Source organism: Sus scrofa, chromosome 17 (assembly GCF_054392235.1).
Source record: "Sus scrofa isolate SSC_HxYL_T2T_F1_AM1 chromosome 17, Sscrofa_HxYL_maternal_Yorkshire_Landrace_v2.0, whole genome shotgun sequence".
Taxonomy (NCBI): domain Eukaryota; kingdom Metazoa; phylum Chordata; class Mammalia; order Artiodactyla; family Suidae; genus Sus; species Sus scrofa.
In genome coordinates, this window is record NC_139399.1 from 67,899,640 (window position 1) to 67,924,401 (window position 24,762).

At 42.4% G+C, this 24,762-nt stretch overlaps 2 long non-coding RNA genes across 10 annotated transcripts in view; one reads left to right on the forward strand and one right to left on the reverse strand.

Annotated features, from left to right (window-relative positions):
- LOC146395415 (uncharacterized) overlaps positions 1–12,817 on the reverse strand; it is an 86,998-nt gene extending 74,181 nt beyond the window's left edge. The window contains exon 1 of the long non-coding RNA XR_014832660.1: positions 12,570–12,817. This is a non-coding gene — a long non-coding RNA (uncharacterized LOC146395415). The remainder of the gene's footprint in view (positions 1–12,569) is intronic.
- A 144-nt stretch (positions 12,818–12,961) lies between these two features.
- Positions 12,962–24,762, forward strand: part of LOC102161661 (uncharacterized) — a 509,074-nt gene continuing 497,273 nt past the window's right edge. For all 9 annotated transcript variants that reach the window (XR_014832667.1, XR_014832665.1, XR_014832663.1 and 6 more), the window contains exons 1-3: positions 12,962–13,024; positions 16,411–16,487; positions 17,159–17,329. This is a non-coding gene — a long non-coding RNA (uncharacterized LOC102161661). The remainder of the gene's footprint in view (positions 13,025–16,410; positions 16,488–17,158; positions 17,330–24,762) is intronic.

Consider the following 24,762-nt stretch of genomic DNA (forward strand, 5'->3'; position numbering starts at 1 on the left):
ATTTCCAGGAAAATGACGCCGCTTGAGCAAAAGCAAATCAGGAAATGTTACTTGCTTATCTAATAAACTACCCTAGGGTGAGCAAGTACATTAGCATTGCACAAACTTTGTGACTTATTCATCATCACTATTTATTATTAAAACTTTATCTGTTTCAACTTAGTGAATGGCTGCCTTGGGATACACTGCTTGCAGCAACAACAACAAAATAAAGTTTATGCAATTTGCATAATATTGTACAAAGAATATTAGCTTAGAACAATATGAATCCCTGGATCATTTGCACAGCCCTTTGGTGTTTAATGCTGGTAAATATTTAAATAACAGCACGCCTGTATAATTATAAAGATTTCTCTTTCTAATCTGCCCAGGACGTACAGCTACTGTGAATCACCTTCATCACATGGTTTGGCTGGGAGAAGGTTAGGGGATGCCGAAGAGGCACCTGTTGCTCATGTTGGCAAGGAGGATGGAGCCCCGAAGCAACGCTCAGGACAGGAGTCTGAGACAAAGTGCCAAAGTCTGGCTCTTTCTTTTTTTAACCCCTATACCTGCATCCCTGTTTCACACAAACTGAGTCTTGCTTAAAATAGGCATGCAGAAGACAGGTCCCTGGACTTCCGGATCCTCTTTCATGAATGGGTTCCTTGCATGTAAAGAAAGACCGAGTCATACCTCAAGGTTTTTTGTTTGTTGGTTTGTTTTTGGCTTGTTCTTCCTTTGCATTAGCTGCTTGTCTCCTAGTTTCAGTTTATCTGTCCTTTTGGTCTTATTCTTGTTCTTCCCGACCCCCGACCCCCCACCCCATCTAGCTTAGTCTCCTAGCTATGAACCTTCTTGATGACCTGCATCTCTCCTTTCCAGCTTACTTATTCGGATGTCTTTCCTTTCCTCTGGACGCTGAGCCCCATGAGGGGAGGGACGTGTCTGTGTTGGAGGTCCTGTGTCCAGGGCATGGCAAAAGGTAAATGTGGAATTACAGTTTTGTTGAAAGGAGTGAATAAATGAATACTGAAACAGCCGTCCATTTAAAGAAATGTCTATGTAATTGACAATCAGATGCTATATTATCTATCAAAGTAGACAAATTAAAAAATGAATGATAATGCCTAGCATTGGTGAGAGTTTAGGGACATGAGAACTATCAAATACTTCAGGAAAATGATTCAGCTGCGTGAAGCATAAGTCTTAAAGTGATTATTTTATTTTTTGTTTTTTTGGTTAGCAAATGCATTTATGGGAATTTATCTAAAGCAGTAATTTGGGAATATTTGTAAATATTTAGTCCCAAGAATATTCATCATAGTATTGTTTAAAACTGAAAAACTGTAAACAACTGAAATGGTCAACAATAGGGGATTAGCTGAGAGAGCTGTAAATCATCTAAATGATAATATACCATGAAGATGCTACGGTACAGTGAATTAGAAATTTTTTAATGACATGAGAGGAGGTTTATGATATACTATGGGGTGAATAAGACAAATATAAAGCCTTCTGTAACTATGATTCCATTTTTCTCATAACATTCACGTACACAAATGACAAGAAGCAAATGTTTAAATGTTAAGTGGTTTGGTGAGATTTTGCTTTCAGTGTGGCCCTTCCTCAAAAGAAAAAGCAAAATGAAAGAAATAAACCTATGCATTGAGTTGCTGGTTTAACCCACACAGAGAAGAATTAAGTTAAGTGATTGCAGAAAATGGTATTTTGGCTGTACATCTTAACAGGATATATATTAAGTTCAAAAAGAATGTCTTTTCAGTAACTGCATTGGTATTTCTATTTAGAAGCTACTTAAGCAAATTACAGGAGAAAACAATAAATTGTGTTCATGTCATCAATAAATAAGATATTCAACTTAAGAGAAAAAAATATAAAGAAATTTAAATAAAAAATGCTGCAACTCTATTTTGAATTGGAAATATCAGTATAGACTCCTGATGTGTTTTATCTTAAAATACACACTTCCTGCCTCTGTCCATTGCACAAGCCCAGACACCAAGAGTAATCTAGTAGCAATGGATGTTCCCAGCACCCAGACTGTGATTGCTAAACATTCACCACTGAGACAAACTAGAACTCCTCGGAGATCTGATTCCAGATCTGGGGCAGGATGTGTACAAGAAGATACTAGATGATCTGATCCTACCAAAGGAAGCAAAAAAGAAGGGTCCTGGGTCAGAGGGCTTGGCAGCTGGCTTGAGCAGCCTCCCCAGCCAGAGCTGGCACACTTGGAGTATCAATAACAGTAATGACAACAGAGGATTGAAACTCGCCAGCTGTGTTAAGAGACATGCGTTCAACAACAACAATGACGACAACAACAATAACAACAACAACGATGACGACAACGACGACAACAACAACAACCTCCTTTGACTCTGGTTCTTCCGAAAGAACCACTATTCTGAAAACTAGCAAATAAAGGTAGGGAAGGGAGCACCTTCCCTGCCTTTATTTTATAATCAAATAGTTTACTTGAGAAGGTTTCTCCTTATACTGATGAATTCCAACAGCTCAAGAATAACAGAATGAGAGAATAGAAGTAAAAAATTTTCAACCTCAAATGCAGTCATTGAGTGGGTCAGCCATCTCCAGGGACTGCTGGGATTTAAAAGAAACAAACAAAGTCTGTGGTGTAGGTCAGAGACTCAGCTCAGATCCTGTGTTGCTATGGCTCTGGCGTAGGCTGGCAGCTACAGCTCCGATTAGACGCCTAGCCTGGGAACCTCCATATGCTGTGGGAGTGGCCCTAGAAAAGGCAAAAAGACAATAAATAAATAAACAAACAAACAAATAAAAGAAACAAACAAAACACAAGGAGACATTATGTGTTTGCTGATGGAAACATATGACACTATGTATGGAATTTTTGCCAAAATACTGAACCTGAAGACAGGGAATGAGGAAGCACGTATAATGGCACCACAGAAATATGATCAGAAAAATTAAGAATATGGAAAACTCTATGACATCATTGACAAATTGCAAAGGAATGAAAAAGAAAGGTGGGAGAAACTGTAAAGAGATCCCAAGGTATAGCCTTGTGTAGCTCTTAATATGAATAAGCCAATTCTAAAAGAAAGAAAAAAAAAATTCCCATTTGGGAATTTTTAACACCCACTGGTTATTTGGAGATATTAAGAAGTTACTGCCATTTGTTATGTGTAATAATAGTATTGTGTGGAGTTCCCATCATGGCCCAGTGGAAACGAAACCTGACTAGTATCCATGAGGACGCAGGTTCAATCCCTGGCCTCACTCAGGACGTTAAGGATCCGGAGTTGCTGTGAGCTGTGGTGTAGGTCACAGATGTGGCTTGGATCCCATGTTGCTGTGGCTGTGGCTGTGGCGTAGGCCAGCAGCTGCAGCTCTGATTTGACCCCTAGCCTGGGAACCTCCATATGCCACAGGCCTGGCCCTAAAAAGACCAAAAAAAAAAAAAAAGTGATTATTTCAAAAAGTTTATCTTTTGGAGATATACGCTAAATTATTTCCAGGAAAAAAAAAAGCTACCTAGAATGTATAACAAATGTAGGCCTCTTTTGTAACTTCACTAATTTTTCTAGGTCCTTGGAACACTTTCATTTTGAAGACTCAACATGAAACTTTTGTATTTTCAATGCTCTGAAATCTTCTTACTTTATTGATTCTACAAGTTTATTCTTTTCTCATATTGTAATTCTCTTGGGTATATAAGGTAACCTAGACTAACTCTGTATTTCTCTTTTCTTTTCTTCTTCAAAGTCATCATTTCAGAATAAATGAACTACTTTGAATTAATAGAAGTTGACCCAAAGCAATTTATATCCAACATGGGATATGCCAGCAACTAAATATTACATCAGTTAGGTATTACTACAACTGAGAGGCTTCTTCAAACATGAAAAAAATACAATGCCTTTTATGCTTTGGAGCAGCAGGATGAGCAAAGAGTCTCAGAATCACTGGAGATAAATATTAAGTATCTGAATCAATTATTCGAAGGCAGCAAAGAATAATTCCATTTTCTTGGGCCAACCACTAATTATACTATAATGTTCTCAGCACTTTCATCTATCAGTGCTGGGAAACAGTAATGGAAAGCTTTAGACCAGGAATGTGAAAGAACTATTGGTTAATGAAGACACAAATCCCCATGCGTACCTAAATGCATGATATAGGACCAGGCTAATTTTAGAATGGGGACGGCAGTTTCAGAACAATACAGATAAATTCCTCCACAATGTCTATAACTGTAAGACATCAGACTAAATTGAGTCTGTTAAAAAGGACTGGACTCAAAGAGCCCAAACTGTATCCCTGATCTAATTAGCTTGTTTACAAAGTTTAATTGATTTATCTTCCCTAAAAGACCTTTCTCTGGACTTCCTACAGATACTGTTTTTGTAAAAGTCTTCCAGTTACCTGTACTGAAATTCAGCTCAATAAACAGGTTTTGTTTCCCTTTTAAAAGGGAATATTTTGTGTCCTTGAATGGAAAAGCCAGAGGCTAGCTCATTGGGCACAGCTGACCTGGCAGTATTGTCCTTAGGAATCTGTCTCTCTTGGGTCCTGGTCTCTAGACCCTGCTGTCTCAGCTTCTTTTTCTGTCAGGCTCTTTCCACCTGGTGGAAAAGTGGTCACCAGTAGCTTTGGCCACATCTTACCATCAACCCCACTGGGAAGAGCTCCAAGCCTCTTGTTTGCTGGGCTTCCCTCGCACTGGCATCCCTACACCCACCACGTGGCCAGAGCACGCATGCTGCCTGTCGGCCAAGCTTGGGTCCCACAAGGTTGGGTATATCCCAACATATATCACACATACACCAAACAGGGGAGGGTGGTGCTTTGATGGGAACTCAGACTCCGCTACTTGGAAAAGGAGGAATGGATGCCTGGCTGCCAAAAACATCATTAGACATCTACTGCAGAAATTTAAATAATTTTAGTTGTATAAAATTACTCTGCGATGAGGCCTGCCTGCTCATTTACAGGTTAAAGGAATGGCAGCAAGGCTGGCTTTGGAAGTTTTGCCGTTCTGTACTTAGGGGTAGAAGGAGGAAGAGTTTAACGAGAATACAGAATGTCTAACTCTTGATCTTGTTTTTCCCTCTAAGGATGCAAAGACAGTAACTGTCAGACGTACATTTACTGGCAGATCATTAATTTTTTCAAATGTCTTATGAAAAATAAATCTTTTGTTGAGATTTTAGGAATGATAAAGTAAATCCCTTCTAGTTATCTTCTCTGAGGAAAGTGTTTAACAGTTGCTTCTTTATTTTTGCTCTAGCATTGTCAAAGGTCACAAGATGGAATAATTTTATTAGAGAACATGAACAATGCTGTCCTAGAACTTCCCGGTTGGTCAAATGACGGTGTGACACAGCCACAAACACATGCTCAGCTGTCCAGAGAAGATGGCATCTCAGTGATATTTGGGGATAGATGTCTAAACGGTCAAGGGGGACGGTTACACAGTTTACAAAACTTTAGTCCATATGTATTGGGCACTGCCTGTATGCTACGTGATTTACCGTGCACGGGAGAAACAAACAGAAATACAGGAATGTGCAAGGATGTGATATTGTATAATAAGAACTACATATTTCTGTGCCATTTCCTGCAAAGAGATCCTAAAACCCTTGGAATTTCCTAAGTGATAAGAGCAAAAAGAGTGTCTCTTGTTATGTGGATTGATTAGCAAAAGGCACCTAAAGATGTGAGATGGGGACCAGCTGATAAATATGCGGCCATGGGTGGAGGGTGGTGCTCGGAGAGAGCAAGGGAGCTCTGAGCCCTTTTCCCATGTCTTGGCCATGTAAGCCTTCATCTGGCTGTTGATTCCCATCCTTTAATAATATTCTCTGTAGTAAACTGGTGAGCTAATAAGTAGAATGCTTCTCTGAGTTCTGTGAGCCACTCTAGCCAATTACTTGAACCAGAGGAGGACAGTTTAGAATTGGCACCTAAAGTGGGGGTGGTAGTACAGTCCCGAATTGAGTCATTACCTGTGGAGTTTGATGCTGTTTCCAGGTAGACAGTGCCAGAACTGAATTCAACTGTAGGATAGTTAGCTGGTATCCTGGAGGATTGCCTGGTAGTGTGGGGGGATCATCCCCCCTCTCCACACCTGCACTGGAAATTGGCCTCAGAACATCCAAATAATTGGGTATACAAACACCTAGCTCCTGGTGTCAAATATACTGGGACCTGCTTATAAGAGGTGATTTATCAGAATAATTCAAATAAAATGAGGGGTGAGAGAGGGATGAAGTTGTGAAAAGTCAGGAACTATATGTGTTTAAAGAAATGGAGTTTTATTCTTAGGTCTACTGATAGAGTGAATAGAACAAAAACAATGTTTGATTTTAAGATTTTTGTCCCAAAGCTCCTTAGTCCTGAGGAGTATAGGCATGAATCTCTGAAATGGGTGAGTTTATCTCGTTGGATGTCGTGTACTGTCAGGATATTTTTAATTGATGACTCTTTCTTTCTGCTTGACTAGAGACTGAAGTTTGCTGATGTTTCTGCATATCTAATGTGATTTCAACGTGGTATCTGGCTCGCTTATGTACAGAAATACATATTCAATTGGGTTGAGAAAGACCAGACCATGGCTGTTCGAAACCCTAGGGATAAGGCTCACGCCTGTTAGCACTTAGCCATCTCTGCCTCCTACACACCAAGCTCTGTCAACCTTCAAGTAGAAATCAGCACAAAAACTTCTGCACAGGTGTAAGGACTAGCTGTCTCAACATCTATGGCTGGTACAGGGGCATCACTAATCAAAAGGACAAGAAGACCAAGGGCAATTTAAAATTCTTTATAAATGCCAGATTCTAATGAGCATACCAACCACTGTGGGTGATAGTAAATTAATGTGAACAAGGTCTTCCTTCTTTTATTTACTTCCTTAAATCTCAGTGGGAGATATTTAGAATTGGTCCCTGTTTCTATCACCTCAGGTTCACAGATTTCTCCATGTGTGGGGAACTGATGCCCAGGCATTTCAGCCCATCTCAATGAAAACAAGTTTCCAAATGTGTGTTTACCAAAACGAAGGCAGGCTGCATTCCAGCAAAGGAGCTTTCAAGCAGGTCGTTTCCAGACTAACCATCGGTTGCATCAGCATGAATAGGACCTCTTTGTGATGCAGGAGGTCAGGGGTCTCATCAAGTTCTTAAGGCTCCCAGCATATTAAAAAATGAATCTTGACTCAAGGATATAAAAATTGGTATATATTTTGAACACATGGGCTGAACAAACTCATGCTTTTCTCCACAGCAAAGTGCAATGACTACATGTATGATTCTCCCGGATCATGCATTTGGCAAGTACTGGCTGGCCATTTGTGAATGTGACGGTGATACCATCAAAGGCAGAGGGCACAGAGAGGGAGGCTGGGTTCCTGATGGCCTCATTGAGCCACTGAGTCACACCTCACCTGACATTGTCTGCTTGATGCCCTACTGTTAGACCCTTTCCAGTTAAGCCAGTAAATTCCTTTATTTTCTAAGTTAGGGCGAGTTGGGTGTTGGTCCCTTGCAGCTAAAATTACCCTGACCAATACAGACTTGGTTCTGCCGACTGCTCCACCTTTAACCACTCTCAGCTCATACACAATGCTCAGACTGTTTTGACTTAGTTGCAAAGCTAATTACAGAAGGAGGTCTGTTGTATAGTAGGTGGTAATTTTGGTCTCTGTAATAGTAAACACATCTGACAAGTCTTCTTACCGACTTGACTAAATGGATGGATTTTTGACATGACATAATTCTAGCTATTAGCCATCAATTCTTTCAACCTTAAAGATGCTGTTTTCTCTTTTCTTTACATGGGTTTGACAATTTACATAGTTTGAAATGTTTTCCCAAGCATTATCTCATCTGATCATAAATCCGTGTTTGGGGCTTTTAGGATAGACATTTCCCACCCTTACGGAAGAGGAAGCTGAGACAGGAGCCTGCACAAGGCCGTGTGAGAAGGGGATCCTGGACGCCTCAGGAAGCCTGCTTGCTCTCTGTGGCTCTGCATGGGTTAACCTCTCCTGTCAGTATCAACTTTGGTTGGTATGCATTACATCTAAGTGACAAAACACCATGACGCGGGCCACTCCAAACAATGGAGTTCCCGTTGTGGCGCAGTGGTTAACGAATCCGACTAGGAACCATGAGATTGCAGGTTTGATCCCTGCCCTTGCTCAGTGGGTTAACGATCCGGCGTTGCCGTGAGCTGTGGTGTAGGTCGCAGAGGCGGCTTGGATCCCGTGTTGCTGTGGCTCTGGCATAGGCCAGTGGCTAGGGCTCCGATGAGACCCCTAGCCTGGGAACTCCATATGCTGCAGGAATGGCTCAAGAAAAGGCAAAAAGATGGAAAAAAAAACAACAACAACAAAAAACATTTATGACATTGTGCAATAAGAAACCCACAGGCAGAGTGGGATCCACATGTGCACATCAGGCTCTGGTGCCTGTCTCTGCATTTCTTGGGGCTCCTTTCCCATCTGTTGGCTTCATCCTCAAGTGGACAGCATGGTGGCTGCAGCTGCTCAGGTATCAACAATGTCCAACAGAAGGAACTTCTCTTTCCTCAAACCTTTCCCCTAAGTACTCTCAGCGTATATTTCCATTTTGTCCAGTACTTGGTCCACGCCCACCCCTCAACCAGCCATTGGAAGGAGCAGGGGTGTCCCTCATCCACTTAGAACAGTCAGCTGACTAGAAGTGGAAGTTGGAGAGTGAGCTGCAGACCACTGCATCCACTTAAAGCATATTTATGTCAAGTAGACAGCAGTTCAAGAGAACTGGCCTGGGGTCTGTGGGTTTTGCTGTCACAACCCCTCATTTGTTCATGCTTCCCTGTATCCACGCACGGGGTAGTCCCCACCACTGACTCAGAGCTTGGCCATAGGATTTGTTTCGGCCAATGAGAAAACAGTGAATGTTACACAGGGTACTTGCCTTCTGGTTGCTCTCGGGACCTGTTATGGACTGAGCTGTGTACCCTTCAAAATTCATAGGTTGAAGCCCTTACACCCAATGTGACTATATTTGGAGACAAGGCTTTTAAGGAGGAAATTATGGTTGAGTGAAGTCAAAAGGGTGAGGCCCTGATCCAATAGGACTGGTGTTCTTATAAGAAGTGACAAGAATGCTCGCACAGAGAAAAGGCCATGTAAGGACAGCTGTCTGCAAGCCAGGAAGGAAATTCTCATCAGAAACCAAATTTGCCAGCACCTTGATCTGGGACTTCCAGCCACAAGAACCATGAAAAAATCAAATTTCTACAGTTTTAGGCTACCAGTTCATGGTTTTCTGTTAGAATAACCTGAGCAGACTACCACAGAAATTCTATCACCACCACAGGAACAAGCCTGGGCTAGCCTGCTGGGTGAGAGACACAAAGCCCAGTTGCGTTCATTGTCTCCACCAATAGCCAGCCACCCACAGTCACTTGAGTTAGGCCACTGACCACCAGCCATCACAGATGTGTAAATGAGCCCCAGGGAGACCAGCACAAGAGCTACTTACCTGAGTCCAAGCAAAATTGCTGACCTACAGACTCGAGAGCCAAATAAGTGGTTATTTTATGGTTATTTTAAGCTACTGAGTTTTGGGGAAGTTTGTTACGCAGCAATAGATAAATGATACATGCCAAATATGTGACGTTTTCAGTCACACACTTTTAAGTTCTCTGGAAGGACTTGATTACATAAGCTCCTGTCAGTCTGATTTGCAATGGAATTTGTCTACCCCGTGCCAGAGGCATATTTACAAGGACCAGGCAAAATAAGTGAGCAAGGCAAAAATACAAAAAGATGGAAAAATAATCTCAGGTCCTTTTAGCTTGATTTTTACTTTCTATCTTTGCTTAAAGACAGAGATTCAGAAATACTCTCATACCATAAGGAGACAAAAATGTAGGTGAGACATTTGATGACAACTGTGCACAAAATCTCAATAATGGGGATACTATACGGAGGGAGTGATGTGGCCTGTGAAGAACCAGACATGCCCTACTGAAGAGGATGGCTTGGCACTATTTGGCACTGGCCCTTGTCATGTTGGCTCAAAGCTCAGTGTTTTGTTAGTAGAGCTTACAATTTTTCAAGAGAAACCTTAAATCTGGATTTTTATATAAAACCTCTTTATTTTAAAACATTAATTCCATTCAAAATAAAATAAACCTACAGGCTAAACAAAACTCACTGTAGCCTGACTAGCCTCTGGAATGTTTGGTATACATATACTGGCTAACACAAAAATTAGAAATCAGTGAAACACACTGATATCATGTAACTGGCTTGATGGAGCTTTTACTTTCCTATTTGTTTGGGATGTACACATTTTCAGTAGACAGATGCAGATAGAAGATTTTGCAAAAAAAAAGTGGGTTCTGAATCCAAAATATAATAGACAAATGGAGCAATGAAAAAATTACAGTCTGTGACTGCAGGTCTCTCTGCCTCCAAACACAGGAAAAACAAACAAAACACAAAACTCTAACATGGTAAACCCAGCACAAAAAGTTTTTCAAATTAAGAAAATGAATGAATGAAGATTTGATCCTTTGCATTTCAAAACTATTCTCAGCCTGATGGTGAATTTCTTGAAATAAGGAGCCTGATTTCACTTATCTTTGTATCCCTGGCAGCTAGAAGCACCTAGTCAAGGTTAAGCGAATACATGAATGAATGAATATTCCAAACGGACTTATAAGTGATTAACATAGGAAGTGTATGCTGGAAAGTGGCGTAGTGTGGGTTACAAGTCTGCAGTCAGGAGCCCGTCAAACCTGCCCTTTTTCCTTCCATCTTGGCAAGGCAGTTAATGTCTTTGTGCCTCCATTCTTCATGGGTAAAATGAGGATAATAAAAAATGCCTACCCGATAGTGTTGTTATAAAGATTAAGTGAAGGCTGCTTGCAGACTGCACAGCACAGCCTGAAACATAGCACAGGTCTTCTAGATGTTGCTAGGGTTGATGGCTAGTTAAACAGGGGATTACTGGGTGAGTTGATAGGATGAGAGGCAGCATATTTAACTCCTCTTAAGGACACGGCTTTTGAATAAAGCAGTGCAAATTTGGACTAGATTAAGTAAAAACATTCCTTATAAGGATTCTGTGAGAATCAGTTCAGGTCACATCTTGGGCAGAGGCCTATGGAATCTGGAAAGAAAAAAAAATTCTGTTTCCAAAGCATTTTCAGCAGCAATGAGGCCAGATGCTTCTCTGGGGAATGATTCTTTGCTAGAGAATTGGCCATTTTCAGCAGCACACACTGATGTTGTAATGAGGGGATAAAACACATGAGTCCACAGTCAGCTGTTTATGGAGTACTCCATACAGCCTAGTTGTTCTTGAACCAGCAGAGAGAAACTGCCTTCTCTTCACCAGCAGAAGCTTGTTGTTTTTCATTTTCTGTCTCTTTTTGGGCATTGCTGCTTTCCTTTCACTTTGCCCTAATAAGGAATGTTCTCTCTTGAGCAAAACAAACGCCAATCTTAAGCAATTCTGAAGGAAGAGCTATTGCAGTTGGAAATTACTGAATAATTCTCAGCATTATTTTGCTATTATTACGGCACTTTTCACTATTGTGTTCCTGATGTTGGCTGGGACTTCCCAGTCTTCTGAGATGTGGGCAAGGTCAGTGCCAGCCCCATCGAATACTCTGCAAAAGAAGAAAAATCCTCCTGTCCTCCCCGGGTTGGAGGGTGGTGAGTGGGTGGGTCAACCCTGAGGGCTCCTCCTCTTGGTGCCCTTGCATCCTGGGGGCCTTTCTGGAATGTGGGCTGTTTTGCTCCATGTTGATTCTGATGGAAAAAATTAACTGCTTTTACTAGTCCCATAAATGGATCCTATTCACGCATAATATATGTGACTACAGCAAAGCCTTCTCTCTTTTTAAGCTGAAGGGGAGAGTGGTTGAGAATGGGGAAAAAACAACTTGCATTAGAATACGGTGAACGATTAAGAAACAACTCCAGGGGAAGAGTAGGTAACACAGCTCTTACAATACTCTGACCCCACCCCCACCCATCCCTCCGCCTGGGACCCTCTGACTGCCCCCCTATTTCTCGCCCCTGCCTCAGACGGGTCCTGAGCATCGGGCCCTCGAAAACGACCACTCTGGGACCCGGGACCGAATCCATCCAGACCCAGCAGGCAGCAAGGCACCCCCTTTCCCTTCAAAAGCAGCTGAGGTTAACAGATTTGTCTATTTCTGCCCCATTTTCAAGGATCAAATGTGCTGACCACCACCGAGGCCGGCGCACGCCCTCCGGCCCTGGTGTCCTTCCCAAGAGCACCCGCGGCGCTGTGCAGCCGGCCCGGGGACCACGCACCACAGGCTCAGCCCGTCCGTCGGCTTGACTCAGGGTTTCTCCGGAGTGACCTCCACGACGCCAAGAAAACACCGCCCTGCGCGGCCGAAATTCCCCTGCGGGTCCCATCAGGACGGCACGCGAGAGCCGAAACCCGCCCGCCTCCCGTGCTCTGTTCCGCCACTCTCCGGAAAGCGCCGTCACCTCAACCTACAGTCGGTATTCAGAGTCAGGAGGTGGTTTACCTTTGCTCGGTCCTCACCTCCCGGAAGAGGCGCCGCAGCGACGACGGCGTCACAGGGCCAGGCAGGCCGTGCGGGGGCTGGGGGCCCTCCGGGGGAGGAGGAACTTGGGGGCTGGGGCAGGGGCCGTTTGCCCAGGGCTGCGGTGTCTTAAATTCAGCGCCTGCAGGTGTCTCCAGGGCTACCTCGGCAGGTCCTCTGTGGACTGCCGGGCGGGCGCGCCTCCTCAGCGCCTCACAGGCTCCTGTCCATCTGAGATAGCAGGATCGCGCCAAAGGGCGAGAGTCACTCTAATTGGCTGAGCTGGATCACGCGCCCAGGAATGCGCTGCACTGATTGGCTCATCCCCCGCTCTGTCTCAGGAGTGGGCAGACCTGTTGGTTGGAAGCCCCGTGAGTTCCCGCGGGAAGTTGGAAGCGGGGGCCCCACGCTCGGAGCAGCCGGACGCCCGAAGGCAGGCTGCGGTGTGGATGAGGTAGGTGGCTGGTTTAACAAGCAAGGGGGCTTAGGGCTTGTCTTGGGAGCGGGAGGAATAGATTTCTGCGCCCCGTGTGCCAGAATCTCAAAGTGTATATAGTGGCCTTAGCAGGGTGCAGTCAGTCAGTCCAGGGTCCACACAGTGCTGCGTCCTTGGACATAGCTCCCGCTGTGGGCCTGGCGGGCGGCACCCACTTGCCAAGGACGAGGGTGGGGGCGGGGCGAGGAGCCCCCACATGTCCCTCGAGGGTCAGCTGGTGGTCACGTCTTCCCGGCGGCCTCTTCCAAAGAGCCGCAGGCAGACCAGGAGCAGGGTGGCAGACTAGAGCACCCTGGGGACACACGGAGGAAGGGAAGTGGGTGTGGGTGCCGCCCAGGGCCGATCTGGAAGGTCGCAGAAGGCGTTCGAATCTTATCTCAGCCTCACTGTCACATTTCCTTTTGAGCTTTGTGGTGGTTGCAGGATGTTAAGACTTTTGAGTCTCACAGGTGGATCACCCTGAATTGTAAATGCTTTCAGTCCCTCACCTTTCTGTCTCTTTAATTAAACTAACCAATGAGATGAGAAGAGGGGCCGTAGGAAGTAATTTCACATATGAATTACCAGTAAGCAAGATGGGTACATGCTTTGTGGAGCCCAGTGCAAAGTCAGAGGTGGACCCTTGTGCAGAAGTTAAGATTATCAAGTGGTGACAGCAGAGAAGTAAACCAGGGTGGGGAGTCCACTGTGGCTGTGCCAGCCTTGCCACTCCATGATGCCAGCCTTGCCAACAATAGCAAGTACCAGCTCACATTCCTTTTCGAGGAGCACCCTAAAATTGCAAGTGCTAAAATACCTGTACTATGATTTGACCTCAAGATGACATCTCTTTCAGAGTGGCATAGTGTAGTGGTTTAGACCAGTCTGCCCCCCTGCTAAGCAGCTGTGTGGTCTTGAGGGAGTTACTTCATCCCTCCTCACCTCCTCAGTTTCTCTCTTCGTAAAATGGGATAATAAGACCGTCTGCCTCGTGAGATTGTTTTGGGGATTTAGGTGAGATAATGAAAATAATATGCTCAGAATGGGACTGGCACAGAGTGGCCACGCTACAGATTTTAGCTACTGTCGAGGTTATGAGCATCATAGCGGTTTTACCTACAGCTTAGCTGTACAGTGTTTCACACTCTTAGATATACTTCTACACAGTACTGGCATATGCCCTGCAAGGTGCTGCCTAGTATTTCCTGAATGTGATTGAGAAAGGATGTCCAGTGCACTCACTTTTATGATTTTTTGTAAGTACAATGAAAAAAATCATTGAATCTTCTGTGGTATACACACACACACAGTGGACTATTACTCTGCCATAAAAAAGAATGAATAATGCCATTTGCAGCAACATGGATGGATTTAGAGATTATCATACTAAGTGAAGTAGGTCAAAGACAAATATCATATGATATCACTTGTATGTGGAATCTAAAATATGACACAAGTGAACTTATCTACAAAACAGAAACAGACTCACAAACAGAAAACAAACTCGTGGTTGTCAAGGGGGAGTGAGGGCGGGATGGATTGGGAGTTTGGGATTAGCAAATGCAGACTATACATATAGGGTGGGTAAACAATGAGGACCTACTGGAACTATAGCCAGTCTCCTGTGATAAACCATAATAAAAAAGAATATGTTTATGTATAATTGAATCACATTGTACAGCAAAAATTAACACATTGTAAATAAGCTGTACTTCAATCAAATAAATTAAAAAAAAAATCATTGACTCTTCAGAATGCCCAATGCAGGGCTTTAGCCTTCTTAACGAGTGAGACATGTTTAAAGAGATTAAATCTCGCATAGAAATTGGGGGGAACTTTATTCCAGTGTCTGCACACAGTCTAGCCTGTGTTCTAATTTGTTATATGTGACCTGTAAGAAGGCATATTGCTCTTTATTATACAAGTTGGAGGGGATGTTTAAAATATATTTTAAGAAAAACAAATTTGAATTAACTTGGCAGGTCCCTTAGACTCTGGCTCCTGTCCCTGCAGGTCCTTGTAATCCTAGGATACTTGGCCTTTGGCAAAAGACCTCATAAGTGACTTCATTAACAGTGGGTTGTGGATTTTTGTTATTAAGTGTTTCTAAAAAAAACTAAAAACAATAACTTGATTGAAACTTCATCTTAAAATAATGAAGTGAAAATTATGAAAATAATTTTATCTTACCTTTACTCTTTAGGTAATAATCACAACTTTAATTTTAAAATGGAAAAAGAGTCAGATGTTGATTTTTCTCAAATTTTTATTGTGGCAAAATATATATAACACAAAATTTACCATTTTAACCATTTTTCAGTGTACTGTTTAGTGGCAGTAACTGGACATTGGCATTCATGTTGTTGTGTTGCCATCACCACCATCTATCTCCAGAACTCTTTCCATCTTCCCAAACTGCAGCTCTGTCCCCATTAAACCCTAAGCCCTCATGCTTCCCCTCCCCCAGCCTTCCATCTGTCAATTTGGCTGCTCTGGGTACCTCATATAAGTGGTGTCATCAGACAATAATTGTCTTTTTGTGAGTGACAGGCATTGCATTTTGTGTGTGTGTGTGTGTATAATTTTCCTAACAAGGTTGCATGACAGTACAATAAGCTAGCCCTCATTTTATGCTTGCTTTCATAGAACCAAAAGGACATTTTTGAAGAGCCATTCAAGGGTTTCATCACTTACACAAGAATACACTTAAAATGTTTAGTTAAGGTGTAATTTATTGTCAAGTGTAAACATCTTAAGAATGCAGCTCGGTGACCCTTTTTATATCTGGCAACATCCAGTTATGGATGTAGAACCTTTCCGTCATCCCGGAGTTGTGTCTTGTGCTGGTTCACAGTCAGCAGCTCCTCCCCACTGAGGACTTCCCTGACCGTAGGTAAGATATCCTGCTCCGGAACTTCATGTAAATGGAATTACCATTATGTGTTATTTTGCATCTGGCTTTTCACTAAACACAGCATCTGTGATGTTCGTACAAATTGCTCTTCTTTGCAGTTCACTCTTGGTTATTACCGTGTACTATTTCATACTATGAATATACCACAATTCATTTACCCATTCCCTTCCTGATAGACATGTGCGTTGTTTTAATTGCCCATTATAAAGTCGCTGTGACCGCTCTGCCAAGAACATTTCCTAATTCAAATAATTTTTCCTTTACAATATCTGTGTTGTCATCATTCTTGTAAATGTTCTTTTCAGTTCTTGACTCTGCCATGTCCTCATTTGTGATTGCCTCTGCAAGAGAGTCTGTGTTTTCTAAAATCACATTATCGACTTCGTAAAATCCTGCATCATTTGCAAGATTTTCACGTTTCCTCTGAAACCGGTTTGTGCTGTCCTTTTAGATGATGCCCCCATCTGCCTTGTGGAAGGGATTGGCTGATGAAGACATTGGTGCTACGGGCGAGGGCAGGAGCTGGAGGTGAGTGGGCTGGGATGTTTGAGAGGGCTAATGTTCCAACAGAGGAGTTGGGGGGTTTTTTAGGATGCCTCTCTCTTCTCCCTGCAGCCTGGCACCAGGGTTGGGGTAATGCACACCTGGCGAACAAGGCCCCCTGTGTTGCACTCAGCTGGCTGCTGTGAGGGTCCCACACTTGCCCCTTTGGAGGATCGCCTTCCCTCTGTTGGCCTCATGCCGCAACCTGTGGTTAGTGATGCACGAAGGCGCAAAGGGGGACAGTTGTCACTGAAATTGCACACAGCTGAATAGCGATTTGAATTGCATGAGCATTAAGTTAGTCTTCCTTAAGAGAGATATGCAAAATCTGTGATTAAAATGATTTTATTCAAGCATCAGGAAGTATAGATAAATCCCCCTGACATCAACACGGCGGGAGGCACCCAGAGAACCTAATTTTAATGAATATACATTTTGACTTTTCAACTACAGGGGAAGTAGGGCAAAGGACTTATTTAGATCATCCTAATTAATAGCCCTGTGTATTAGGGCTACTGTATGGCTGTTCCGTTTCTCCAGAGAAAAAGAACCAATAGGACATATATGTTATACACATTTATGCGTCTGATGTGTTACACACGCATACATATGCATACATAAACACCTTCATTTTTAATGTGTGTGTGTGTGTAAAGATTTCCTTTAAGAATTGGCTCCTGTGATAATGGAGGTCAAAACTCCCAGTCTGCCACCTGCAAGCTGCAGAGCCAGAAAACCCTGTGCTGTAACTCATGGAGTCCGAAGGCCTGAGGAGCAGGAGCCCCGGTGTTCGGGAGGAAGATGGGTGTCTGAGCTCAGCAGACAGAGTGAGTTCACCCTTCTTGTGCCTTTTTGTTCTCTTTGGGCCTTGAGGTTTGGGTGTGGCCCACCAGCTGTGGCGAGGGCCATCCTCTTTACCCGGTCTAAGCTTCCCATGCCCATCTCTTCTAGATGCACAGACACACACTTTTATCTCTTGAGGAGGGGCCTGGAAGTTGGCTGCACTTTCTGCTCTGGTCAGCGCACCTTCTCCCGGGCACTGGGGCTGCTCGTGCTCTGGGTGGGACCTCACTTAGATGCCCATCGGATGGGCTGGAGCCGTGTCTGATGAAATGAGACACTGCTCTGTGCTTCGTTCACGGTGCTCATGGTGTTTGGGCAGCATTTGGTCGTTTGGAGGGACTCACTCCCTCACTTACGGGGTGTCCATCGGGAATGCAGGGAGGAAGTCAGGCTGTCCCAACCCCCTGGGCCTGGAGAAGCCTGCACAAGGGTCGTTGAGGGGTTTCCAAGAGGAAGGAAGCCTCTTGGAAGTGGTCGGGGTTCAGAGGCAGGGAGGGCTCTGCTGACGGACAGGGGAATGTGCTTAGCGCTGAGTGAATTTTCGGTGAATCTTTATGAAACTGAAATTTTGTAGGTCAGAAAAGTTCAATTGTAAGATTGACTAATACTTTCAGAACCCAGGAAGTGCCCACGCTCACTCCCAGCCACCCTCACCCTGTCTCCCTCTCAGCTGAGGGTTGGGGGTCCTTCCCTGCCTGTCCTACCTCCTCTCTCTAACTGCTGTTGCTGCTGCACCGGGTGCAGGGGGGACCCATGCACAGAGGTGGGAATCTGAGAAACGTCCTACTTTTAATTTTTCTTCCAACTGAATCGAATATGAATTTGAGGCCGAATCCCAGCAGGCTGGAGAGAAACTCAGGCATACACATTTTGGAGACCATTTACTCTCCCTTTAGGGCACGAAAGTTCTGGAGGTTGAGGGGGCGTGGGGGGTGACCTCCTCCTCTTCAGCCTGTGGTGTTCACTGCTGATATCTTGGTGGGTGATTGCAGGTTATTTTGGGGAGACGAACCTGAAAGGCAGTCTTCCAGCAGCTCCTGTTTCTGTTCTGTCACAAGTTATTATCTCAAAGATTATCTTTGCACACATGTTTTTATTTTTTTGCTTTTTAGGGCTGCATGTGCGGCATATGGAGGTTCCCAGGCTAAGGGTCCAACTGGAGATACAGCTGCCGGCCTATACCACAGCCACAGCAATGCAGGATCCGAGCAGCCTCTGTTACCAACACCACAGCTCATGGCAATGCCAGATCCTTAACCCACTGAGTGAGGCCAGGGATCGAACCTGCAACCTCATGGTTCCTAGTCAGATTAGTTTCCACTGTGCCACAACAGGAACTCCCTTGCACACGTGTTTTTGAATAAACACCTCTCTCTATGCTCTATGGGCCTCCCAGGTGAACAGACAGGTGATGGATTCCAGGTAAGAGCCCTGCCGAGGTTGTAAGCTCTGTTCGCGCCAGGGCCGTGCCTGTCTTATTCACAGCTTCCTCCCCAGAGCTCAGAACAGTGCCTGGTGCATAGTTGGTGTTCATTGACTCTCTGCTGGATGAGTGATTGAGATGGAAAATTCTTGGGACTGAGTGAGGAAGTAAACCTGCAGTGCACTTATATGATTTATTACTGAATATTTAAGAATGTGCACTCTCTGTAAGGATGCGAGGGTGGGGGGCGGGGGGCAAGCCAACCTGCACTTGCAGCTGGAGTCCCCAGCAGCCTGATTCCATGGGGCTCTGGGGCTGAAGGGCACTGCAGAGTCACCCCCTGAGGAGTTTTGTAACTTTCAGTTAGCCAGGCACTGGCTGTGCGCCCCCCACCCCCCGCCCCTGGGGGTAAGCCCAGCATTGTGGGTGTTTCCAGTTGCGGCAGCTCCCATCAGCGTGGTTGTTCTCTGGAACAAAGCTGGAAGTGGGTGCCCTGGCCTGTAAAGGTGATCCGGGTGGGTCACCAAACTAGCTCCTACAGCAGAACTCGAGGAAGGTGCACCTTTCACGAGCTTTGCCACAGTGTCCACAGGTCCACAGTGCTTGTGCCTGTATGTACCCCCACCAGCATCATGCAGGTGTTTCAGTTCCAAATCCTCACCAACACCAGGCCTTGTCTGACTTTTCCATTTCAGCCATTTTAGTAGAATTGCAGTAGGATCTCATATGATTTTAATTTGTATTTTTCTAGTGACTAATGAGGCAGTGTCCCTGTCTTACATTTATTGCCACATGAATATTCTCTTTTTGAGAAATGTCTCAAGTCCTTTGCCAGTTTTTCTACTGGGTTATCTGCCTTTCTTGCTGTGTGAGTTCTGTATTTCTTCTGGCCAATGGTCCTTGTCAGATATTTGTATTAGAAATATCTTCTCCAGCATTGTGGTTTGCCTTTTTCCTCCATAATGTGTCATTTGCTGAACAGAAGTTCTTACTTTAATAAAGTCCAATAAATCATCTTTCCCTCTTCGTGGTTTTTGCTGTTATGTGTCCTATTTAAGAAATCATTGTCTAGCCCAAGGCCATGAAGATATTCTCCTGTATTGTCATCTAGAAATTTTGTTTTAATTTTCACTTTGAACAATTAGATCTACAGATCATTTGGAATTGAGTTTTGTCAACAGTATGAAGCAATGCCTTTGTCATGAATCAAGGAACCGTGTGTATATGGTCTGTTTCTCATTCTCTATGTACATTTTATGAGCTCTATTTGTCTATTCCAGTAGTTCTCAACTGGGGGTGATTGTGCGCCCTTCAGGGGCATTTTGCAATTTCTGGAGACGTTTTGTTGGTGGTGGTGGTGGGGGTGGGAGGTGGTCTGGTGTGTGTTGTGTACTGCCAGCACCTAAGGACTAGAGGCCAGGGCTGCTTGGGAACATCCCACATCACCCAGGACAGTTCCATAATAGACAACCCCCTCCCCAGTGTCTGCAGTGCCGAGGTGGTAGACCTGGGCTATCCCCGTGCAATGCTGTACTCTCTTAATTACTTAGCATCACAGTGTCCCTGCCTTTGCTTCTGTGAGCCTCCAGGTTCCCGAGACTTCTTTTCCTTTTTTCCTCACAAACATCTTTTTTTTTTTTTAATTAAAAAAAAATTTTTTGGTCTGCACCCTCAGCACAGGGAAGCCTCCAGGCCGGGGGTGTAATCAGAGCTGTAGCCTCCAGCCTAAGCCACAGCCACAGCAGTGCGGGATCCAAGCCATGTCTGCGACGGACACCACAGCTCATGGCAACACTGGATCTCTTTTAACCTGCTAAGTGAGGCCAGCGATCGAACGTGCATCCTCATGGATACTAGCTGGGTTTGATATTGCTTAGCCGCAATGGGAACTCCCCCACATACATTTTTAAACCAGCTTGTCGGCTTTTTTTTTTTTTTTTTTTTTTTAATATGCTGAGATTTTTATGAGATTGGACAGGATCTCTGTCAATTTTGGAGGATTGACGTCTTTCTAATAACAAGTCTTAAAACTCATGAACCTGATGTATGCTATTTATCAAGTGCTTTTAAAATTTTATAATTTTGTTATTTTCCTCTATAGGTATCACATACGCCTTTTGTTAGATTTACTCCTATTTCAATCTATAGTTTAAATATTACCAGTTTTTTCCTTTTCAGATTCTAGGTACTTATTACTGGCATATAAAATGCAGTTGCTTTTGTGTATTAACATGTATGTGGCAGTGATACTGAATTCTCATTAATTCTACTAGCTTATGTGTTCTTTTGGCTTTTCTACATATAACTATGAGAATTTACTTTTTCTTTTTCAATTGTTATTATATTTATTTTTACTTCCTTGGTCGGGACCTCCAATACAATTTTGAATAATGACTGTCGTTCTCTTGTTTCTAGTTTTGGTGACAAATTTTCAGCATTTCACCATCAAGTTGTCCTGATAACTTCCTTGCTTTGAAGTCAGCTATGTCCGATTAATATAGTTGCTCTTGCTTTCATTTGATTAATATTAGCATGGTGTATTTTTCTTTATATCTAAAGTGGATTTTTTTTGCAGACAACACAATATTGGGTCTTGTTTTTTGATCCATTTTGACAATCTCTGTCTTTTAAACCATTGGTGTTCAGAGTGATGGCTGATATGGTTGGATTAGTATCTGCCATACGCATTACTGTTTTCTATTTATTATCTTGTTTTTTGTTCCTATCTTTGTCGTGCACTATTTTTCTGTCTTTTGTGGTTTTAAATGAGCATTTTATATTATTCTATTTTCTCTCTTTCTTCAAATATTAGTTATACTTCCTTTTTTGATTTTGTTAGTGATTGCCCTAGAGTTTGCAATATACATTTACATTTACAACTAAAACAGGTCCAGTTTCAAGTTACGTCACTTCATGAATAGTGAAAGTACATTATGATGACAAAATAAATGTAATTCTCCCTCTCATTCTTTGTATCACTGCTGTCATTTACTTCACTCATATTTAAGCATACAGGAGCATACATTCACGTATTATGTATATATAATGCATACATATGTAAGTATAATCAAATACATTGTTGCTATTATTATTTTGAACAAACTTATCTGTTGGATGAGTTAAAAATAAGAAATATGAAGGTTTTTATTTTACTTTTATCCATTTCTTCTTCACTGGGCTTCCTTTATGTAGATCTGAATTTCTGATCTATATAATTTTGCTTTTCTCTAAAGAAGGTCTTGAACATCTCTTGCAAGACAGGTCTACTGGCAACAAATTCCCTCAATTTTGTTTGACTAAGAAAGTCTTTCTTTCACCTTCACTTTTGAAGGACAGTTTTGCAGACTACAGAATTTGAGGTTTGGGCTGTTGATGTTTCAGCTCTTTTCTTTCTTACATGCACATTTAAGACCATAAATTGTCTTCTAAGCCTGGCTCAGGTGCATGCCACACATTGTGATATGTTTCTGTGTTTGCATGTATGTGTGGGCGTGTGTGTGTATAAAAATGTTTCATGATATTTGGAAAGTATGCAAATTCTGCAGTTGTTGGGTATGTTGTTCATGTAAATTGGTTCAAGTTTGTTAATCACAGTGCAAAAAGGTTTTATATCCTTTTTGGCATTTTGTCTGCATATTCTGTTACTGAGAGAGGCGTGTTAACCCTATCCAAACGATTGTAGATTTTCTGTTTCCTTTTTTATTTCTATCAATGTATGCTGTACACGTTTTGAATATGTGTTCATTAGGTACATGCACATTTCCAATTGTCATGTCGTCCTGATAGATTCTTTCACCACTGCAAGAAATCCCTCTCTATTTCTAATAGAGCTTCTTTCTTTGAAATTGACTGTATGATATTTGTAGATAAACCTCTAGTCTTTTGATTAATGTGTGTATGTGTGTTTTTCCATGCTTTGATGTTCAGCTTATTTGCATCCTTATGTAGAGAGTGAGTCTCTTTCACAGTACAGATTTTTTAAAAAAAATCCAATAAGACATTATTTTTTAACTGGAGTACTTAGTCAATTTATATTTTATGTAAGTACTGACATATTTGAGTTTATACCTACAATTTTACTCTTTGCTTTCTCTTCCATTTTTTTTTTTTTACCTTTCTAGGTTTCATTTTCTCTGCTTTCCTGCTTTCTTTTGTATTAATCCATATATTTTTTGTTATATATACCCTCTCCTTAGCTTGTCATTGTTTGAATAGTTAACTAGATGCTATAACATGTATCCCTGAGTCCTTACTGTGTATTTGTCTAGTATAATTAGCACTTCCCCACTTTCAGGATAGCTCGGTTACCATAGAACAGTTTTACTCCATTTAACCTCTCACCTTTCATGTTATTGGTGTATTTTATTTTTGAATATGTTTTAAATACAACTAGACAATATTTTTACTATTCTGTATCCTTAATAATTCTTGAGATTGACCCATATATTTACACATTTATTTATGTTCCTGAATCTGTACTTCTGAACGGGGTCATTTTTATGATAACCTATAGATACTCTATCTTATTTTAGTTTAGGCTGATTTTTGTTTGTTTAGGAAAGTATTTAATCCTCACTTTTGAATGATAGTTTCACTGGGCAGAGAATTCTAGGTTAGATATTAGTTTCTTTAACCACTTTACAGGTATCATTCCTTTTTCTACTGGATTCTATTGTTTCTGTTGAGAAGTCAGCTGCCATTCTTACTGTTTGCTCCTTGAAGGCAATGCCTCCTAGTTCCTGGCAGATTTTCTCTTTGTTTTAAGAACCTAGGTACGGCTTTCTTTTTATTAATCTTGCTTGTCCGTCTTATTGTTACTCCTTTGAAATAATGTGGTTTATTGTGGTTGCTTTTAAGTTTCTCTCTTTGTTTTAGACTCTCAGTGGTTTCATTAAGATGTCTCTGGATGTGGCTTTCTTTTTATTTAACATTCTAATGGTTCATAAAATTTTTCAATATATGATTTTATATTTTTTAATCAGTTTTGGAACATTCTTGGCCATTATTTTATAAAATTGGGCTTCATTCCCCCCCCATTCTCTTCTTCATATCTTTTGGGACTGTAGTTACACATATGCTTAATCTTATGATCATGTATATAATTTCTATTCACTTTTACCTCATTAGAACTTCAGCCTGGGTATTTTCTATGCACTTACACAGTCCACTTTTCTTTTCATCTGTGTCACATCTGCACTTGGACTCATCTCTTGAATATGTAATTTCAGTGATTGCATTTTGAGTTCTAGAATGTCCAGTTTCAAAAGATTTATAGATTCTAATTGTTCCTAAAATTCTCCCTTTCAGTTTTTAAAAAAATTTTGTTATTTATGTTCTTGAACATGTTAATCAGAGTTATTTTAAAATCCATAGCTTAAGATGATAATATATGGGTCATCCATAGATCTGTTTCTATTTTCTGCTTTTTTCCTGTATTTTATTTCATAGTATGCATGCTACTTTTGGAATTTTTGTCTGAATGATGGAATAGAGCCTCTATATGATGCTCTATTCTTCCAGAATATTGTTTTATTTTAGCTTGTAATGGGAAGATGTATTAGGGGAGGAACATTTTAAACCAGTCAGTTTCTTTTATCATCTCCAAACTTAGTCTCTTCCTCTCTTTGCCCCTTTTGCTAAGGAGTCCTGTGCTCCAGTTTTGTCTTCTTAGCACTGTGAGCTGAAAGTGATGCTGTTCCTTTGACATCTAGAAGAGCTTTGTGCTTGTCTCCTTAGCCTTTTATGATTCCCCACTTAGCAATCAGCAAACATCTCTGGGTGAAAACAGCAGAATGTGAACTTGTGTCTCTGTGTCTGACCTCTCACCCAGGCCTGGGATCTGTGTGTCCTGAGAGCCTTGGTCTCCTTGAGCACCAGGTTATTTCCCAGCAGGCACTCTTCCTAGCTCCTGCCTCCAGCTTGGCTTTCTGCTCATGTTCTCAGCCTGTGGGAATGCTCCTTGCAAGCTATCAAAAACCTCATGGGAAAAGCAGT